Source organism: Gymnogyps californianus, chromosome 1 (genome assembly GCF_018139145.2).
Source record: "Gymnogyps californianus isolate 813 chromosome 1, ASM1813914v2, whole genome shotgun sequence".
NCBI classification, from domain to species: domain Eukaryota; kingdom Metazoa; phylum Chordata; class Aves; order Accipitriformes; family Cathartidae; genus Gymnogyps; species Gymnogyps californianus.
Window position 1 is genome coordinate 19,782,453 of NC_059471.1, and position 21,850 is coordinate 19,804,302.

Consider the following 21,850-nt stretch of genomic DNA (forward strand, 5'->3'; position numbering starts at 1 on the left):
GACTTGATGATTTTTGAGAAGACACAGAGCGCAATAACCCTAAACAGTTCCCACAGCTCTTCTACAGCCAACCCAGCTTAAAGGCTGATTCTGGGTCCTCATGGACAGCTTCAGTAAATATCTCTGTTTTATGCAGCTTCCTCAGGAACAGCCATCTAACTAATTCTTGTCAGTTCAGTGTTGTCTATGAAACTTCCTAGAGCCGCTGTGGAAAAGAAAAAAGAAGAACAAGAAAAAGCTAATGACTGCAACAAGTCAGCTTTCATACTGTCAGAGGCTGGAGGGAGAGAAGAAGCTAGAAATTCAACAAGGATCCTAACAACCATGTGCTTGCCGACCCGAGACATATTTTTACCAGCAAGTTTAGCACCTATTCTTCAACAGAAGCACAAACATTACCATAAAAGGCTTGCATCTTTTCACTGTATTAACATTTTTATTTACTTTAACTCCACATTAAGTTACATTTCCCTCTCTATGATAGCAGGGCTATGCTACGGAAATGCCAACACAAGTAACGTTAAGTTTTCTAGCACAGATGCAAAACTTTGGAGATGCCACTCCACGTGCTATCAGTTCGATACTGAAAATGACCTAACCACCAGCTTTCTTCCACGCACGTGTTCTGTCTCATAATAATACTTATTACTTATCTCCCCTATGCAGTCAAACACTTCTGGTAATTACAGCAACTGTGTTATTTTCAAAACTGAGATACAGAGACATTATGAGAATGTCCAAGAATCTACGCAGTCACGTTTTGCAAAGGCATGCATGAATCAAAAGCAGCTCAAAGCTTAAAATGCATCACTGTTCACATACTTTGAGAAGTTTTTTTTCTAGAAGGATTAGTGCTTGTTGCTAAGCTATCTACCTTTACTTTGCTGTTCGGAAACATAGTCAATGTTTTTCAGGTTTTCATTTCACAAGGAGTAACACGCACGTATTTTGACGAGGACACCGGCAAGTAAAGCTAATCGCCTGTCGCTTTACAGTCAGGCTGCTTCAGCTAGACATTAAACTGCAATTATTCAGGCTCTGGCCATTGATCAATTATCAATACCACGCAAACTTTCCTACTATTTACTTGGTTCTTTTGAAATCCCTTTAATATCAACACCTTACAACCTTTATTTCTGTTGGAATCACATTTTGGCAAGATAAATTTTGTGGGGAAGGCTTTCAGCTAGGCGTTTTCAGAAGATCTGCAAGTAAGACCTGTAAATGACACAGGCCAATATAGAGCTTTTCATTCAAACGAACAAAAAACTTTTACAAGGATGCACGACTAGGATGTTATAACACCAACGGTCGCTATAGGTATTCAGCTCCATCGCATTTCTGATCTTTGCCGTATGGACTTTCTTTTCCACGCAATCATGGAAAATAACACACAACACGTTCACGGTCAGTACGAACAGTTAACTGGTAATAAAAAGATCGGGGCGCGAAGCACCACTAATCGCTTTGCTTCAACGCGGCAGCACGGCGAGCCTCTGGCTGCTCCGTGCTCCTCCACCGAAAGGAAAACTCTGGAAACAAGCGGCGCTCAGCCCGCGGTTCGCGGCGCTCCTGAGGTCGCCCCCACGCTGCCGACGGCGCCCCACTGCTCCCGCTGGGCCGGGGACCGGGCACGACCTCCCACCGCCCCGCCGCTGCCGCGGGAGGCGCCCCGGGGCCTCGGCCCCCGCCGCCGGGAGGGAAGAGTTGCTCACTGGCAACTTCGGCGAGGGTTTCCGCGGCGGACAATGGCGGTGCGGGGGCTCGGGGCGCGAGGGGACGGGACACCCCGCCGGGGCGGGAAGCTCGGGGCGCGGGCAGCCGGCAGCCTGCCCGGGGCGGGGGAGAGCGGGCGGCACATGGAGGGACCCGCGCGGCGGGGGCCGACCCCGGCTGCGGGGTGACAGGGGCGAGCCGGCGCGGCGGCGACCGCCCGCGGAGGGGGGAGGCCGGCCGGGGAGCGAGAGGAGGCGGGGAGGGGGCGGCGGAGGCGCCGCGCCCCGGCGGGCTGCGCCCCGAGCCCCCGCGCCTGAGGGGCGAGGGCGGCGGGAGCGGAGGCGAGGAGGGGAGAGGAGAGGGGGGCCGGCGCGGGCGCCCCCGCCGCGAGGCGCCGCTCCGGGCGCGGCGCGTGCCGCCGCCCGCCTCACCATCAGCACTTTGGCCGCGTTCTCCAGCTGGGCGATCACCTCGGGGGCCCCCCCGCCGCCGCGGCCGCCGCCATCATGGTCTCTCTTCAATGACGCGCCATGCGCTGCATTCTGGGACGAGGCGGCCGCGCAGCCAATCCTGGGCGCGGCGCGGCCCGGCCCCGGCGCGGAGGCGAAGCGGCGCCGCCGCCGCAGCGTGACCGCCGGCCGCCAGCCAGGGGGGGGCCGCGCGGCGCCGCCGGAGACAGCCCCCGCCCCTGCGCGCCGCGCACCTTCCTCCCTTCCCGCCCGCCTCCGGGGCGGGACCGGCGCACGCGGCGGGACCGGCGGAGCCCCGGGGCGGGGCCCGCCGCCGCCGCCGCCGCCCGCCGCCGGTTCGAGGCCGCCGCACCTGCCGGGGCCCGCGGCTGCGCCCGCTCTGCGTGTGGGCGGAGGAGCGCTGCAAGGCCTCCCGGGCCGGGTCAGGGAAAGATGGCTGAGGCGGTGGTGTCGGGAGGGCAGGGCGAGACCGGAGCGTGAGCCTTGTTTGGCGGCTGCCCGGTTCAGTCGTGTTTCCTGGTGTGTACCGGTGAACGCGGGCGTTAGCGAGACCGCGGGCGCTAGCTGCTTGCGGTTCCTTGCGCTTAGCGGTGCTTGCAGATTTTTAGTGGGATGAGAAGCATTAGTTTTTAAAATATAGCTTAGAAAGTGGTGGGGAGTGGAGGTGGCTGGTGTCTTTACAAATGGAACTGCTTTATGGCAGAGAAAGAAAACAGCGAAGGTTTAAAGCTGATCGGAAATGCATTTTTTTTCCACGTAACTCCATCTGGAGCTCACTTCACGTTATTGGATGCGAGTTACAAGACAGCATCACCTCTGAAAAATACGCTGGAGAGAACGTTGTACACCTGTAGGAGCGAAAGGACTCGGGGGTTGTGCCTTCACTGGCATTTCATTTTGGTTTAGGAGTTTGCCTTTTCGACAAATCTGATGGTTTCCACTTCAGTTTGCACCCTGGAGCAGACTTGGAGCTTTGATACCTTCAGATGAAACTAAATTGGAAGATCTGCAACTGCCAAGGAGTATTCAGTGTATAGGACCGGGCTAGATCTCCTTCAGAGTAAGTCCCTCACAGTGCGGATCACTGAGCAGCAATCGGCTGGTTTGTTCCCCAGATCCCGCTAGACCACTCTGCTCTTAACAGCAGTCAGGTGTTTCCAACCATGGTTCTCCCATCTTCCCAACCTCGAAGAAGACATTAGCTGGCTTCTAGTGCTGAACTTATGCAAAGTTTGGAACATACCAGCTAACTGAGCAGGCTCATAAGAGTCTTGAATGCTCACAGACTAAACTGAGTGTAAATGTGCAATGTTTCCATGCAGGTGATACAATGTAATAGCCAAAGGCAGAAGAAAGGATCAAGGAAATGGGAAGACAGCAAGAAATACATCTTTCCTATTCGAAAGAAGAATGCAAGTATTTTTCTCCCAAGAAATGACAGCTTTCAATGCTGAAGGGGGCATGGCAGTGCTCACTACTAGACAACATTAGAAGTAGCAATAGAACCATGTAGAAGATTGATTTTGCAATTTACCCAGGAGGTAATTTGTGCTAAAACATTAAATGTATTTCAGGGTAACATTCAGCTTCACAGTTGAAGAATGTGGGGAGATCAGCAGGGCTGCACTGAAAGGAGAGATGAGTATAAGGAAAATGGAACCAACAGTCAGAGATGGCGGAGTTCGAAGGTAATGGAAGCGTGACAACACGCTTAAGTCCTGAAGTGTGTTTATTGGGCACACAGTGCAATGTACAATCAGTCTTACTCTAAAGAACAGCAAAACAAGAGCTGAAGACTTAGCAGTTTGTGTACAAAGAGGTAATGTGTCAAAAAAACCTGGAGTATGAAAAAAGCTATTTTAAAGAATTCTGTGTTCAGTAAAGGACTACTTCAGTTGAGTATTTCTGTACTTGTAGCTTGTATTCAAAATGAGATTCTTCAACAACTTCTTCAGCATGCTCAAAGGTCCTTTATTCTCCTGTGGACTTGTGTGTTCAGCAGCACACTTGAATAGCCATGGGCGCAATAGAAAGAGAATAGTATTGTTCAGGTTGGGGAGGCTCAAGAGGTCTCTAGACCAACCTTCTGCTTCTTCAGCCTTCTGACCAAGTTACTTAGGGCTTTGTCCAGCAGGGTCTTGAAAACCTCCAAGAATGGAGAGTGCACAGCTTATCTGGGCAACCTGTGCTCATACTTGATATTGTTGTCATGGTGAAGTTTTTTTCCCTTAAATCAGAACCTCCCCATGTGACTGTTGCCTCTCATCCTGCTGCCATGCACCTCACTAGGGAGTTTTGCTCCATTTTCTTGATAATCTCAGGTACTGGAAGGAAGCTCCTGGGTTCCCCTTCAGGCCTTCTGGCTGAATGCAGTTCCCTCAGCCGCTCCTCACAGGGCATGTGCTCCCACCCCCTCACCGTCTTGATTGCCCTCAGCTGCACTCACTGCAATTTGTCAACCTCTTTCTCGTGCTGGGGGCCCAAAGTGTGATGTGGTTTTCCAGATGTGATCTAACAAGTGCTGAGTAAAGAGGACTAATAATTCTCTTGATCTACGGGCTTCATGCCTGTGAAAACAACCTAGTATGTGTTTATAAAGGTAGCCTGGCTCACTGCTGTGGTGTTCTGCTCACTTATGTTTAGCTTGGTATCTGTCAGGGCCAAGTAAAGTGCACGACTGGACCTTAATTGCCCTGACACCCTCACCTGGGACTTTAGCATGTGCAGTACTGTAGGTTTACCTGTGCCAAGTCCTGTCTTCTGTTGTCTTGGCTTATCAGTTGGCCTTCGTGGATGGACCTATGTAATATATAGCCTTGTCTCCAACCCTTTCTCCTGCGTGGACCTTGTCTCTGACTCTGTCTTCTGCTCTTCCTGGCTGGACTTTCTGCCTGGACCTGACTCATTATCTCACCTTGTCTTGGACTTTCAAGAAGACCTGTCACCAACCCAGCCCTGCCCACATCCTATGGAACTGCACCCTGGTTGGTGAGGGCACTGCCCTGCCTGTCCTGTGGTCAGCTTCATTCCCAGCTTATCCGCCCTCATGGAGTGGCCCAGCTCTTGTTGTCCGTGACATGGTCCACCAGGACCTCCAGATTCTTTTTCAGTCAGTCCTCACTCTATACTGGTGTGGTGGTTATTCCATCTCAGGTAAGGTGTGACACCTTAGGATCCATCCGTCAGTTCCCTGAATAGGCATAGTGGTTTGATCCATCTGTATCTTTCCCTTCTCCCCTGAAGTTGTCTGTCTACTTGAGCATACTTCAAAAGTGGCATGTTCATTAAATCCACTCTTTTTTCACAAATGTATACAATATATGCAGACAAAATCTTGCATTTTACCATATCATCAGGTGCATCTTGCTCTCATTTCCAGTGGAAGGACTAAGTGGAGTAATGTGCAGTAAAAATGAACATGTTCAAGGAGTCACGTTTTCTCTCAGCTATATTACAATCTTAATGTTCTCTTGGCTAGTCTTAGAAAAGCTGATTGTTCATTTATCTTGTCAGAGTGAATGCTGAAGCTATTTCTGCTGTTGGCTAAAAAAGATGCATCACATTCTTCCTTAACGCTTCCCTCTTTTTGTGGTGTTAATACTCTTAAAATAGTTTGAAGCTTTTGGACTCGCTGCCAGAAAGAGTGTTGTTGGTAGTGGAGCCTGTGCTTCCTGCTCTAGCAGTCCTTCTCTAGCTTGCTTTCTTCCACAGCTGAAAAGAACCAACTAGTGCTAGTTTTGGCTAAAGATTAAAATGTTAAGGAAAATGAGCCAACAGTTGGTAGTAAAACAGTTATGAATTAGTTTTTTTGTTTTATTTTGTTTTAAATATGTGTTAATCAGTCCTATGCACGCACACAGTAACAGTAGGAAAGATCTGTTGTAGTCTGGAGCGTCTGACAAAGTCTAAGGTAAGGAAATAGAAGTGACTGAGCACTAAGTTAGATGAGAGAAGGAAATCAAAGTCAGTAGGGAGGTGGATCACTAGCATGAAAGCGCAATGACAATTGTAAGCTTGCAAGCGGCAAGCTTGGGAGGAATTAATCTTTCATCATTGGTTAGGTAGAAGCTTTCAAAACCGTCCTTTCCTATCAGGGTGTGCATCTTGATTTATTTCCTATTCTTGATTTCATGGTGTTCTTAAGACTGTTTCCCTCCTGTTTCCCAAATGTGTTGAAGAGATCTCTTCCCACATAGCCTGCACTTATTTTTTTGGTAGACCTCCTTTCTCTGGCCAAGACATCCAGTTTGCTTCCTTTCCCAGGCACCTTTTTCCTAACATCTGTCTTCACTGGCTGGATTTCTGCAACAAATCCTGCAATAAATTCTGCAAATAAATTGCAAATAAATTCTGCAATAAATTCCTGCAATACTTTCTGATTTATTGCTGGCTTTTCACCAGCACCTAGCAGAAGTCTGTTCAGAGTAGTGGCTTCAGTACTAGCAGTTCCAGTTGTGGTAGTCTGTGATGCTCATCTCCAGTGACACAGGAGATTTCCCACCAGTGTGAACTACTTGACAGGGTCAGTTCAAACAATTCTGCTTAACTTCTTCAGACACCCTGGCCAGATTTCCATACAAATGGCCTCAGTCAAGTTACATAGGCACATAAGTCACTGTTCCCCTCTTGAGGAAAAGCTTCTGCCAAAATTATTGTAAGCAAGTCTGGTAGCATGGCCCAGTGCTGTTGGTCAGTACTTCCTATTATGAACCCAGTTCTTCATTGCCTTTGAAGCTGGGCAAAATTTAAAATTTTGGGAATATAGGTTTCTGTGCAAGGCATCTGTTACAAGCTTAGAGAATATGTACACTTGTGCTGAAATGGTAGTTGCTTCTGAGAACAAAGCTAGGGAAAAATAAAGTTGAAAGATTGAATTGAGGCTTTTGCAGAAAGCCACTTTTTTTTTTTTTTTCTTTTTGGAAATGGGTTTAAAGTTTGAGAAAGAGCAAAATTTTGATTGGAAAGTGTGTCTTTTCATACCTGATAATCAGTTTGTGTTTGGCCACATTTGAACTAATAAACTGAGAAGGCTTATATGTACTTGATTTGATAAAGCAAACTTAGCCTGCAGATTTCCCTTCTCAATGACAATTCGTCTTAATGTTCACGGAGGATCTTAGAACAATCCTTTCCCTCACAGCTCTCACGTGTGACTGGACTGCACGTCCCATCCTCCAGAGCATGCCCTGGACCCTCACAGCTTTTGTTTCTGGCTGAAGTCTCTGCAATCACCATCCATTTCTCCCTTACTCCTGCTTTCCTTCAGGATGCAGAGAATGGTACTTTTCCTGTTATGCCCCAAAGTCTTTTTCATGAATAAATTAAGATCCAACTCTAAATCAGAGGTCTGTGAGAGAAGCAGCTTGTCTGTAGTAGGAACCTTACCTTTCTTGTTAAGGAAGTGCAGGATGAATGAAAACGATTAAGCAGATTCTAGGAATTCTGGGAGAGTACCTGTCTTTGCCTGCCCATTCTTGCATTGCTCTGGTGAGGGGCTTAAACCAAGCTTCATATTTTTGCTGTGTGTCTTATTTTATGGGTCTTGACTTGATTTCTGGGGTCTATTTATAGCAGCACTGAAGGTCTACAACTGCAAGTAAAGACAATGAGAGCTTCATTGGAGTAATTAAAAATAAACTTATTTGGTATCTGAAGAAGAGTTCCTTCAGGTTGTTCACACTGAAGTAGACATTGGCTCTTCAGTTTATTTCTTACAAAGCAACAGTACGCAACGCTGCAAAGCTAGATTAGTCATTCAAGTAACTCATTTCAAGTTCTCGGTTTTGTTAAGAATGGAGTTTGACTAGGAATGGAATGTGTCGTAAGTGAGGTTAACTGGGAGGAGGTAAAATATTAGGTATTTAAGTGAACAACCTCCACATTGTAAGAGTGGATCTTACTGGAAGGAAGGTACAAACCATATTGACCAGTGGTACACAGACAGAGATGCACGGGACAAGAATGAGGTTATAGAGAATTGGTGCATTGTGTAGTTGTGTGTGTGCAGGACCTGTGACACTGTCAGAGCAGTGAACAGTGACAGCGGCTGGGAGCAGCCACGGCACACCCAGAGCGGCGGTCGAGTTGCCACAACAGCAGCCTGCAGAAGGGGAATTCAGGAGGATGTCAGACACGCAGATGACTGAGTCACACTCAGTGTTTATTAAACTAATATTCCACCCAAGAATTGAGGCACGCCTCTCAACCTGGCTTTTCACAAGCAAGGCATTACATTGGGGTAGATACGATTGACACCGGGAGGCCAAATGTCCGTAGAAGAAAAAAATGTGGGCTAGGTGGACAGTGTTACTAGATCTAGACTTTTGGCATCTTGTGACACTTATTCCTGTATTTGAAGCTGTAATAGTAAGAGCTTAAGCATTCTTTAAAACAAGTGAGTGAATTAGTTGTTTTACAGGAAACCCGCTGTATTTGTTTTTGTATCTGCTTATGTTCCGTTTCTTCCTGGCTCTGCTTGTCTAGCAGCCACCGTGTCGGTTAGCACTTCAGTGTACCAAGAAAGGGGGAGCTGAACATAACAGTCACTAAGTTTAGCTATTTTGACCTTCAAAGTTATCTTTAGGATTTATGACTGGTTGACCAGAACATGTTGCTTATGATTCACACTTGGAAGTTTATCAGCAATAACTTACACTAAGTATTTGCAAAACATGTATGCTTTCTTTCACACAACCTCTGTGCTGCCTCTACCATGGTCTTCTGGGGCATTCAGGAACAATTTACCAGTACACTAAATGATAGGATGATAGCTTAAGCTAGCCTGTTTCATCTTGTCTGTAACAAACACTTAAAAATCTTCATGCAGCAGATATCTATGTTCAAGCACACAAAATGCCAACTCCGATTGCCAGCTTATTGCCTCTTTCATCTCAAGACTGGTTGTGAAGGCAAACTTGCCAACCCAAAAGGGATCAATGCAGCACCAGTGTATTTTAGGCTACTGTCTCTAGTCACTTACTTGTTTCATATAAGTGTCATTCACTCAAGATTAAGTCATTCTTTTGATTAGCATAGGCTACAGTACTGATGCTTTAGTCTCTCCTCTGAAATTGTTCTGTTCTGACCCTGCTCTACAGATGCCTGCAAAGGGCTTCCTACTCCTAATAGTTTATTCCCAAGGCCATTTGCTTAGAAGCTGGCTTTTCCTTCCTCTCAGTAGGTTACAAGTCACAGCCAAGTTCTCAGTGGTCCTGCATAAAAAGTGAGGACCTAAGTGGAAGTCCTCAGCAAGACTCTTAGGTAAGTCTTACCGTCTTAGTGCTGGGGGAATTCATGGGCCTAATCTGGATGTCTGATGAAAGTCTTGCTTCTGTTTTGCACCTCCCTACTGGCTTCTGTAACGCACTGCAACACTGCACTGTTAGAAATGAACTCTTACGCTAGTCTGAGGTGGATTTGACTGTTTTATTGAAAAAAACCCAGTATTAATTTTCCTGGTGTGTTGAGACATTAGAAAGATCCTTTAGCAGCTCCAGTTATACCAGATAGTCCAAACATTTGCTAGCCTTATCAGAGATTAGTCTTGTCCATCTGGATAGTTGGTATGACCAGATCTATGACAGCCTAATGAAGTCAACCAGGAAAAAAAAGTTGTATATCATCGATGAGAGGAACACGATAAATCAGAAGTGCCTTACAGTTCTAAGTTTAAGCCTCTCACATTGCACTCATGTGCAGCCATGCATCAGCTAATAGTGTCTAAGGTGAGTTAAGTTTCTTGTCCTCACATCTCTTATTAAACAGCTATTCCAGAATTTGACTTTTCAGAGTTGTAAATCCTTCTGACTTCCAGCTTATTTACTTTCACTCTATTTGCTGCTAGCTTGCTGGCACAGGAATAGATATTGTTCTTTATCCCAATCAGATTTTCTTCCTTCCTCATGTTTATTCTAGGTGTATTTAGAAAGTCATGTTGAAGAAGTTATTCTTCATTTTGTGAGTTCATATAGAATTAGAAGAGTTTTCTTCCCATAATTAAGTTCCTTCCCACAAGTAAGTTCCTTCTCCTGTTCTAACATGAGTTGATCCATCTCAAAAAATGACCACTAGAATGGTGATACTCCAGACTACATTTTACAAAGGCATTGCTTTTTCTGTAGCTCTGTTGGAAATGCATAGTCCAAGGTTGTAAAATTGCCTCCACTAGTTTCACATCTGCATCATTCTAGTGGTTTAGTCATCCCAAAATCACCTGATACACAAACATACATTACAGCAGGAATTTTAAGGTGTTAATCCCAGAAGTCTTACAGTAAAAAACTTCATGCCATTTCTATTATTCCATGCATCAAAGTAATTTAGTTTTCCTTTTACAGTACTTTTAATAATCTTTTACGGAATGTGCCTGAATACTATTTGCAGATTTCATTAACATGCTCTACTTTTTGTTCTCAAGCCATTTGTAAAAGTATTAAAATTGAGTCTATTTATAGGCTTTCCACCCCTCGACATGCCCCTTTGCAATGCGGTCTATGTGGCAGAAATACCATCTCTATTTTTCATCATCAGCCCCTCAGGGACTTCACTGCAGATTGTCTTAGTGCTAGAATCAGCTCTGCGTAGGGCAATTCATATAAGCAACTATAGAGAAGTTCCTAATCCTTCTAATAAATTCGGAACAGGAATTCCATTTTTCTCCATCTTGCAGGAGGGCCTTGGAAGTCTCAAGCAGCTGTATAAAAAATTTTAGATTAACCACTCTTTCCAAAGTTATACCCCCATGCCATTTATGTACCCAACTCCCTTTTATTTATCCAGCCCTTCCTAGTGGGAGTTCTCTGTGACCCCCTAGCCAGCCCCTCCATCAGCAGTTGAGAGCCCTGATCTTGCTTTGCTTTCTCTGGTTTGAGGTCTGGCAGGGTAGCAAGTGGGTACCTTGGTGGCCGACTCTGTGACTTTAGCTGAAGAAACTGGTCAGCAAATCCTTTTACTGCGACTCTACCTCTGGTATGTCAGCATGGGGAAAGTGGGGGACAGATCTTTCAAGCTGTTTTTCCTAGGTTAGGTTTTTCTTTGGTCCCCCAGACTTGGTGTTCTAGTTCTGGGAGGTCAATGGACAAGTCTCTCAGCTTCTTTCTGGATTTCCAGGGGGTATTGCAAGATCACAGTTCTTCCCATGGATATCTCACCTTATTCCAGTCAGGGGTTTTCCCCTGGAAGCTGCTGAACAATCCTGGGTGACTGCTACTGCTTTCTTGCCATTTATGTTTCAGGTGCTGTCCACCCTTTTGATCAGTCCAGCTAGGGTACGCTTACTCCACTGCTGAGACACTAGACCTACTTCATGGCTACTGTAAGCTGCCACTGACAAGAAAATGGGAGGAAAGTTATTAATGGATTGCTCTTTATGGCTCTAGAAGCTTTCTAGTCAAGATCCTCTCCTCCCGTTTTCCTTCCAATACAATCCATTCTAGTTTTCTCTCTGATAGTTTCCATTCTAACAGTCTTAAGGATCTCTAGTTTAACTAATAATTTTCTGTGGGACAATGGAACAACTTTTTTTGAACTCCAGAAAATTTAATCTGGAATAAAATAATGGTTTGACTCTGTAGTTTTTTTGGTTCTTCAAAATAAATGCATAGGTACATAAGCATTCCCATTATGGATTAGACCTTATATAGACCTAATACTGTACCTTATATCTAGAGGTGATGAGAATGAAATGCTGAAGAGGAAGGTGGAAGTAGATGAACAGCTGGCAGATACGGACTTGTATGTCCTCAGTGTCTGCCATCCACATCTTTAATGGTTGAAGACAGACCTGGTATAAGCTATCCTTTCGAAAGACAGAAGACATTTTAGTATTAACTTGTGGGTATAGAAATATACACCAGCACTTGTGAACTTTTACTATCCTTGCACATAGTTAATACTTTTGTGTTTCTTAAATTTTTGTCCTCAGAAACTTGCTTAGAGTTGTGCTACATCATACTCTGTGTGCAAATACGTTTCCTGTTATTAGTGCAGCGTGTAGACTCCCTCAAAAGTGCCCCCTCTCATTTTGCTCTTTTCACCTCCATCAAAAATGAAAAATTTGAGAGAGGATATAGAACTGGATGAAAGGTGCCACATGGAGATATTCCACAGATTTTTTAATATTATTATATATTCCCTGACCATTGTAATTTTTTACATGCTTTCATGGCTATGTGGCATGTTTACCAGAGGTATTCAATAAGTCTCCTATGTTCATGCACAGGTGCTTTTCTTGAGCTGATCAAATTAATTTAGACCCTTTGAAGGTGTATGGATAGTTTACATTTTTGTCTCCAGTGTTTGTTATATTGTATTTGTCACTATTGAATTTTCATTTGATATCATGTTGTCCATTCATATCTTCTTATTAAATCTCTCTTAAGTACCATGGCCTGCACCTGTTTTCTTTTTTAAATAATTAATTTACTTGTACAATCTGCAGATTTTTTATCTAATGTTTCCCTTTCCAGATAGTAATATTTTAAACAATAATGGAATTAATACACCACCTTGAAGCACCTGTTCTTTTTATCAGTTACAGCATAAATCTCTTTTAGGTTTTTTTTGTGTTTTTAACCAGTTCCTTTTTATTATATTATTTGAATTCTCATTTCAGGGCCACTTAATTTCTTAAACAGTCTCCTGAAAGACTAAATAAATATAAATTACCTCTCCCTTTTCCATCATTTTATCACAATTTTTAAGTAACGCTGTGAGATTGCTGGAACATGATTGTCTTGTACAGAAAGCATGCTAGTTAAACGGCATAGCATCTCATGATTTTCTAGGCATTTTTGCATTCTCTAAGTATCATTTCAACAAATTTGTCAGATACATATAAAGGTTTTATTGATCTATGCTTTTCAAGATCCAACCTGGAGTTATTTTACAAAGCAGGTATAATCATGGCCAACCCCTTAACCCTTCAGCGCTATAGCTGATTTAGGAGATGATACATTCACATAATGGCTGAGGTTCAAGATGAGTACTTTGAGCAGTATGGCTATGAAGATTTTATGAGCCAATGCACCATCAGAATGTGCTTTACCTCCTCGAGGCCGTCACAGCTTTCTCGTGTCATGACTTGCCTGTCTTCTTTCCCAGTTAGCAGAGTATTAAGCGAATGTATATTAAAAAGTATTTCAACAATGATTTTGTTATTAGTTGTCCATGTATAACGTTGTCAGTGAAGCTGCATTCACATGATTATTCAGATAAATTCAGATGAAGTTGCATTCGTTTCTTCAGATAAAGGCTTTGATTTATTTAATCACAAAGTAGTTTTATTTTGTGATTACATTTGTATTGACCAGAAAAGCAAATATGTAATAATTTGATTCATCAGTCAGAAATTGAAATATTACACTATGATATAAGGCATCATATCTCTTAGATAAGCAGCCTTGAGTATTAACTTCTCAAAGAAATATTTGTAGTAAACAAACAGCTGCAATTTGCTGCGAACACAGCTTCCCAAACTAGGTCTGTTAAAATTGCGGTTTGCTTGCAAACATTTTGTGAATAAAGAAAACCATAATGTTTAATTTGTGAAACAATCTTTTTTCTTGGTCAGCTGCTGGTCTCATATGCACGAAACCTCAGGACCTATTCCAGGCGTAATTCCCACGGAAGCCTGTGCACAGGGTAGGATCAGAGGTGAAAGCTGACGACCTGAAATCAACGTGTGATCTGTTCCAAAAGAAAAACAGTAACGTGGAGAATGATGACTCATGACAGGCCAGACTGTACTCATGAATTTTCCTGCAGTGACAGAGCTAGTCTCATTACGGTTACACTGATGTTTTTCAGCAAGAGGGACACTTCAGGCAGTCCCAACCCTGCCTGTCCTGACCCCATCCTTCCAGCCCCCCGAGTTCCCTGTGCTTCTTCACCATGCTGGCACGACTGCCCATGTCACCATGCACTGACGTGGTTCAGAAAATCAATCTAGCTAAAATTAGCAGCTGCTGTTTCACTGGGTTATTTTTTGGCCTATGCTCTAAGTTTGCTGACCAGTTGCACAATTATGCCAGCACAACCAAGGGGGCATCGCAGGAGCAGTGGGGGGCAGCAGCACTGTCAAGCTCAGCTTCAGCAGGTTTGCCATTAGCTGTGTAATCCTCACCTACACAAATCCAACAAGCAACATTTTGATCCTGTCATTGCTTCTCTGCTGCCTCCTGCACTGTTCTGGCACGAGCATTTGTGAGGCTGCGCAGCGACCCATGCTGGGCACCTTTCCTAACCGAAAAAAATAATCTAGCATTTCTCCTGGTTTATTTTTCAGCAAGATTAATTCCCCGATCTGCAAAGTCCCATGGTCACACAAACATGTGTCCTGGGAAGAGGGTGACATGGGGCTGAAAAGTCAATGCAGTGAGGAAAGAGAGCGAGCACCTAGCATGTATACAGATAATACAGTTGCTGAATGTCAAATCACAGCTTTGCTAGCCCAGCAGCCGAATTAGCAGCCTAGTCTGTCCCCCAAAATGATACCCATTGAGGAAAGAACAGTAACAATCTTATAATGGAGATATGTTTTGTATGTTACACATTTTAAAAATTTGCTTCCCAAATACCATGGGATTGACAGAATCACTCCTCAGCATTTGGTTTGGGGATTTGAGGGGCATTACCCTTAGAAGCATGCTTGATTATGAATTTACTATATGAATTTAATATATGAAAAAATTACAAGTTTAAAGCCAGCTTAACCCTTAATAAAAAAAACTTGGTGAGCAAACAATCAATGTCAAATTTAAATATTGAGAGTAATTGTCCTATACGATCAAAAATAGTAGGTAAGGGTCCTGCTTTGGAGAAATGAAGGCAGCAATCCTAATTTATAATCAGTCTCTACACATCATTTGTAAATGCTCTGACAGTTTATTTTAAAACTTTTAGTTTAAAAAGTACATTGATAATTTATTGATAATTTGCCATCAGGAAAATATTCCCAATTAGGATTTTAACTTAAGGAAACAAGATTATTTGTTGGATTACTCATCTTCATAAGCAGTTTTCCCTGTGCAAATCACCTGACTACTTCATGTTATTCTTAGCTGTAGCATCTGCCAGCACATTTTTCAGTAATTCTACATAATGTGTCATTTGAAAGTGAGCATCAGAGTAAACAGTCTGCCTAAATGACTAGCACTATTGAGATAAACAGTTTCATTAGCCTCAAAGATAGTAGTATTGATGATTTACTCAGAGGATGGTTTCCCTCAGACTGCAATTGCTCAAGAGGCCAGAGGGGTCAAGTTTTCAGGGTGGCACAGTAAAATGCAGTGGAGCCAGACGTTCCTAAGCATTGGAAATGCCATTTTCTGTGCAGAAATACTGACTAACAATTGTCCTTTACCTTGTCTTAGAGAAAATGGTCTTGAAACATGACTTTTGGTACGGATAAAGGAGGGAGAAATGCCACGTGTTACAAGAAGGTATTATGCTGAGTTAGATTTGGTTTGTTTCTATTGAGCATTCAAAGGACTTACACATCGAACAAAATGCTGAAGGAGGTTTTCTGTCAGGATGTTGGGACAGTAAGTGTGACAGGAGTTGAGTTATGACTGTGTTTTCTTTGTTCTATTGCTGCTGTTTTGACTCCCTCCATTCTTCAAAGCTGTTAGTACACAACTTGTTTTATTTGCTACCATAGGTATAACTTACTGTCAGTAGCTGCATTTAGGAATAACCCATCCAGAGTAATCTCAGTAAAATGTGTATTGGTGCTAATATGCTGAAAAATGTGAAGAAACACAACATAACAGGCAATAGCAGGTCTGTAGGATCCAACACAGGAACATTTCAACAGTTCAAGCAACGCCACTAGCAGTCGCTCCCTTTGCTGAGATCCAGTAGTGCAATGTCCTCCATCCTGTTCCTTTGCTAGCTGTAGTTCTGACATCAGGATGTGTCAAAAAAAAAAGAAATGCAATAGCATTGTTTTGGGCTCGATGAACTCTGAAGCGGAAGGCCAAGGTGATTAAGGCAAGTAAACTCTGAGGCTGTGTTTATTAGCCAGGAAGTGGTTATTACCAAATTGGCAGGAAATGCACTGGAGGCTGATGTACCAACTCCAACATAGCTGTATGTATCAGTCATCTTTTCTCAGTGTTGTTGAAATCTTGGGATAACAATGGCAACTGCATTAACTTTTGTCTGAGAACAAGCAATTTCATTTTTTTCAGCCACTCCTGCAACTGAATCCACCTTTATTTAGAGGGAGTGCATCTAGTTTCTCTACTCCAAATATTTTGGTGAAGATAGTGCTCATGAACAGGACTGGCCACTGCTGTCACAGAAGGTGTTCGAAGAGATGGCAGCTGCACTGTATGATGCTGTGAAATGGCAAGAGCAAGCAGGGAGAGGCAGGATGGAGCACGAGGAGCACCAGAGGGATCCCTTCAACAGTTGTCATTGCTGGAGGCAGCTTCTCATGAAATGCTATGACATTGTTCAGGGAGAGGTGGGATCCCAGCGGCAGGATGGGATCCCACCCTGGGATCCACCTTCTCTCTATTCATGGAGCAGTTTTGGCAAAACGCTCCCTCCCATGCTGGTAGCAGCCATGCAAGCTTCCCAGCTGATCAACAGCATCCTCGACTGGAGGAATCTCTTCTAGAAACCACAGCACGGTTCAGCCTCCATGACCTGTTTAACTCAGGACTGTATCCAGACACTGCTGGTAAACTTGTCCGTGGACTACCCAAAGCTGCCTAAGAGAACACCAGCTGCCTATGTTTGAATCCCATCCTCCCTTTCCTCATGTTGTCTTTCCATGTAAGGCGTTGTTGTATGTACACCAGGGGTGCTGTATTTGCAACAGTGGAGGGAGGCAGAACAGCCACTCTAGCACAACTAAAGGCAAAAGGAAAATTGTCTCCTCCTGTCTGAGCTCAGCAATGCTCCTGTGCACACTCCTCCTCGCCTGATGCAGGTGAGCTGCTCCCCAACATCAGTCTGTCCTGTTACGTGACGACGGATGGAAAGGAAGTTAGCTGGGGACAATATCACCCCTAAACTGGTGTCCAAACTGGGAAAGAGCAGGGTAGGGCTGATGCATCAAGCAGTAGTAGTCTCCAGAGTAATGCAGTGATTGATCCAGTTTCTCTGGCATGAAGATAAGATGCCCTTAACAAGTGCCTTTTTCCTTCTTTTTTTGTACTGGAACTATTCTTCAAATATTTCGGTGTTGCCAGTTATTGAAGCAGAGGATTACCTTATAGTGAACTCTGTGAATGGATGCTTTTCTGAAAACTGAGTATTAAAAAACAGATAGGTAAGTGCCACTTGTTAGACATAGATATTAATTAAGCTGTAAGTAATAATCCATCCTACAGTGAGAACAACATATGAGTAATATATAATGTAGTTCAATTTCAAGGCTTTATTAGCAAAAATCAATAAATTAAAGCAAAAAAGAACTCTTCTTACTTTTTTTTTAATATTTGGAAAATTCCAGAAGACAACCAGTTTACTGCTGTTTACAAAACAGTGTAACTTTGTTTTAAGCACCTATTGAGGTGACAGTTATCTTGGTTCTGCTTCAAAGGAAGCTGAGCTGCACATGTCCTTGCAATTTGGCCAAAATACGCAGCAGCGGAGCATCTCCATCACAGTTTCAAAGGTTATTCAGGTCTGACACCACTATTTTCACTTCCTCGATTGGCCATATGACAGCCTGTGATATTCTGCTCTGGCGTGAAGATGATGACCCTGACTGCGGTCGCCTGTATTTAGCAGATTTGTTATAGTCTTGTTTTAGCATTTCCGTGGAGTTGCCATAACTATGGTATTTATTTTAAAAAGTATTCTTGGACACCATTTTTAAAACTGCCAGGCAATTAAATTTAAAACCTGAGAAGTTTCTAAAATCTACCTGAAAAAGAGAAAATCCATTTTTCTTTGCAGTCCAGCTCGGCCTGTTGCTGGGGCCTGACTGTTACTCGGCCGTGTTTGCAGGCCCTTGCCCAGTCTGCATTTACTGGAAACAGTTATCACAGAGTCATCTTCATTTATGGGTTCCTAAAATACTATCATTAACACAGAAGGGTCAGGGGAGGCTCAAATTATTCTTTTTAACCTAACAGCATCTCCTTATCGACCGTTTTAAAATGATTGTACGAGCATCTTACCACAAGATGGCCCCTACCAACCGCAGCTTGCGTGCATCTGACCACTGCGTGGCTGTGCGTGGAAGCACTGACCGTTGGCTTCTGTTTCTTACAGGGTCCAAGATTTATTATCATTATGTTTACTCTACAAAATGCTTTTCCAACATATCAAGCCTGTGGGACATGATTACCCTTGGGCTCCACAGTGACTAAATGCCGAGTCCTCTCTGCCCAGTTTATGAGGTGATAAACATCACGAACATAAATTCTTTACACAGTTAACTTGGTTGTAGTTATGTGAAGACTGGACAATGTCTAAAGCGATCAGATTTAGGATGAGATTTTAGCACTGTATCAGCAGGTCCCTCAAAGGCGGTGGCTGAGGTGTTCTGTGAGGAGATGGTCCAGTGGTGGGGACAAGGCCCACACGGGACGCTTGTCCTGAGAGATTAAATTAAATTTCCAGAGCATTTTTCCTCTCCTTGGCTGCTGGAGTGGGGTCATTTACATCAGCAGTTATTAAGGTTAGCGCTTAATCTAGTGAGATCATGGGGTGCTCTCAGCTCTCATTAGCATCAGCAGTTGCTGATGACATCCAGACCTCAGCCTTAAAGATTGCTGAGAGTAGATCAACAAAAGGGACATCGGTGCCTGAACTTGTGGTGTCACTTATTTTCTATAGCCTTAAATTACATAGCCAGGTCCCATAAATAATTCTTACGGTGAGCTGGGTATCTTATTAGAAGCTTATAATAAATACAGTCCTTTGTTGAGGGAACCACCTGAGACAGCCAAGTCTGATATAGAGAAAAAACCCAACGTTTACATCACCCATTTGGTACCTCTGGCCAGAGATCTGCATCTGTTCGTGGGCAGTAGACACCCAAAGCCCAGCTTTCTCACCTGTGAACAAATGGGAAGCTGCTTTCGCTTGAGCGTAGTCAGTGGCCTCATGGCTGGAGGTGGGAGAAGGGCTCGTGTTGGACCTCTGCCTCTCCTGGAGCCAGAAGTTTCTCTTACCCCTCTTGTGACAGTCCATCTCACCAGACCACTGGCTGTCATATCATGGAAGCTCTCTTGATTTTGCATGTTAAAGATGTTTTATTTTGTATAAATAGCAATATTAAGCTAGAGAGGGAACAACTTTATTTCCAGTTAATAAGACACTCCTTTAAAAGATGAATACAAGCACTTAGCAAAAAAATCTTTTGCAAAAAAACCATATAAATTTGTACAGATTATACAGTAGCATCTGCCTTCAGATATGGAAGAAAGAAACTGCAAAATCTTGCTCTGAAGCAGAAACTTCACCCTACACCCCACTCCAGTACCCCAATGAGCAAGACACAACTAGCCACCTTTTGCCTTAGAGATACCCAGAACATGTCTAACAAAATGGGCTTTGATGGTCAGGTAAGCACTCCCTTGTCTAGGTTGAGAATCTCGTTTTGTGCCAGCCTGGCATCAGCTTGAAGAAGGACCATCAGCAGCTTGTAACTAGTGGGGCAAGGTTTGGTGTTTGAGCATCTTTGTCCCATGAATTCAGGGACCCCATGGGATTTGGACTCGGGGGGCTTTTGTGGCAGCTGTGCAGCAACCTGAGAGTTGCCAGAGCTGTCTAAATGAGGCAAGAGGCAACTAGGAAATCAGATGCATGTAAGCACCTTTTAGGAACTGGGTTTCAGCTCCTTTCAAAGATATGACGTGAGACATCCATCTTTCAGCCCACTGCTCAAGAGTCTGGTAGGGAGAGCCATGATGGGGAAGGGAAAATAATCCTAGTGACAAGCCTTTGCATCTCCTCTGCTGAACCTCAGTGATAAAAGTGAAGCCAAAGGTAAAGGCAGACTGGAGGGATCACATGACAACACATTTTCTGAGCGTGCATCTCCCCTCATTTCACTTTTTGTCCACTGACAGCAAGCGTGAAAGAGGAAGCAAAGCGTGCCACCCAGGGACAGGCATTTTTCCAAAAAATCTCCACTGATTCCATACGGGCCACCTCTTGCTTCTTCTCAGGGGGGCTGATCAGCTATAGCTGCCCCGTGCAGGGACTCAAAGGGAAATGTTTCACCTTTGACTCATATCCTAGGATTTAAAAATAAACTAGAAGCTGATTTGCAAAGGCACAGGTGTTCTTTAATGTCTTTTCACTGGGCTTTAAACATCCTTCTCTGCCTGTACATTTCTAATGCTTTTGTCTTGGGACATTTACCAGTATCTGCTCTGACAGATTCTGGTATCCCCCTTGTGACCACTTAACTGCTGTTACTCGCTTTAAAAATAGATACAGACACTAGGGGAAAGAGTCTTAATAGAAGCACAATATGTTCATGTTAATATGAGTACATATTACCTCTGGGCTTCCCAGTGTGAGAGAAAGCCATCTGAAAATCAGGCTACGGAGACTGGATAAACCTACACTTTTCTCTCTGTAAGCAATTAAAACTCATGACGACAATATGAGTTTGTGATCCACAGTGTCCTGCAGCAAGGAGTTTTTCAGTGCCCACAGGAACCGTAGAAGAACAGAGAGCCACAGAAACCGTCACTGACTGCAGAAGTCCTTCATAGGCAAGCCACTGTTAATTGTAAAGGAAGCTACAAACAGCATGTGGAATTTGGGGTATTAAAGGATATTATGCTGTGTACAAAACCATTCCATCACTGTGCTCCCAACGCTGAGATAATTCAGTATCTGTTGGTGGTAGAGTGTCTCGACAGAGATGAGCAGTAATTATCCTACCCAAAAGAGGGCAGCAGTTAAACTTCTATGGCCTATTTCATGTTACATTAAAAAATGGTTTTTAGCAATGACAAATGTTGTTTCAAGTAGCTCAATAACTGGGAACCATGCCAGAGTCTGACAGTAGAAGCTGTTTTTTTATTGATATTTCTCAAAAGGAAGTCAAGCCTGATTATGCATGTTGACACTCAGAAAATGCAGAGTAACATTTAAATTCATAATAAAGGGATGAGGAAGCTTTATGTAAGAGTGAGGATGTTAATTATTTAATTTAAGTCAGTCATTTAGCTGCAAAGTGAATTTAAATGTATTAGAGAAGAGGGGGGGAAACCAGAGATCTGCAGTCTGTTTTGGAAAGTTTCCTCCTTGTCCCTTGAACTCCAGCTGCTGTCGCTGGGGCTGGCCTGTCTGTACCGCACCACGGCTCTTCCTTAGCAGAGAACCACAAAGTTACTCCTAAGCTCACTAATCATGTTTTCTTCTTCTCGCTGGGTACAGCCGTGCTTAATTTTCCCTGCTGGTTCTCAGCTGCTAGAAAAGAGGATTTTTCCTTCCAGATAAACTGTTTTCCATCTTATTTACTGATCCTTTTTTCTGCTGCTGAGACTTCCACCCTCTGGCCAGGGGAGCCTCCCGCAGGTCCTGGCCATCCTTGGCCCAGAGCCACAGACTCCTCCAGATTGGAAGGGGCCCCGCAGGTCTCTAGTCCAACCTCTCGTGCTGAATTCAGACTGGGCTGCTTAGGGCAGCGTAAGGTCACCTCAAGGTGTCTTACAGCTGAGGTGGAGCAGGAACCAAAGCAG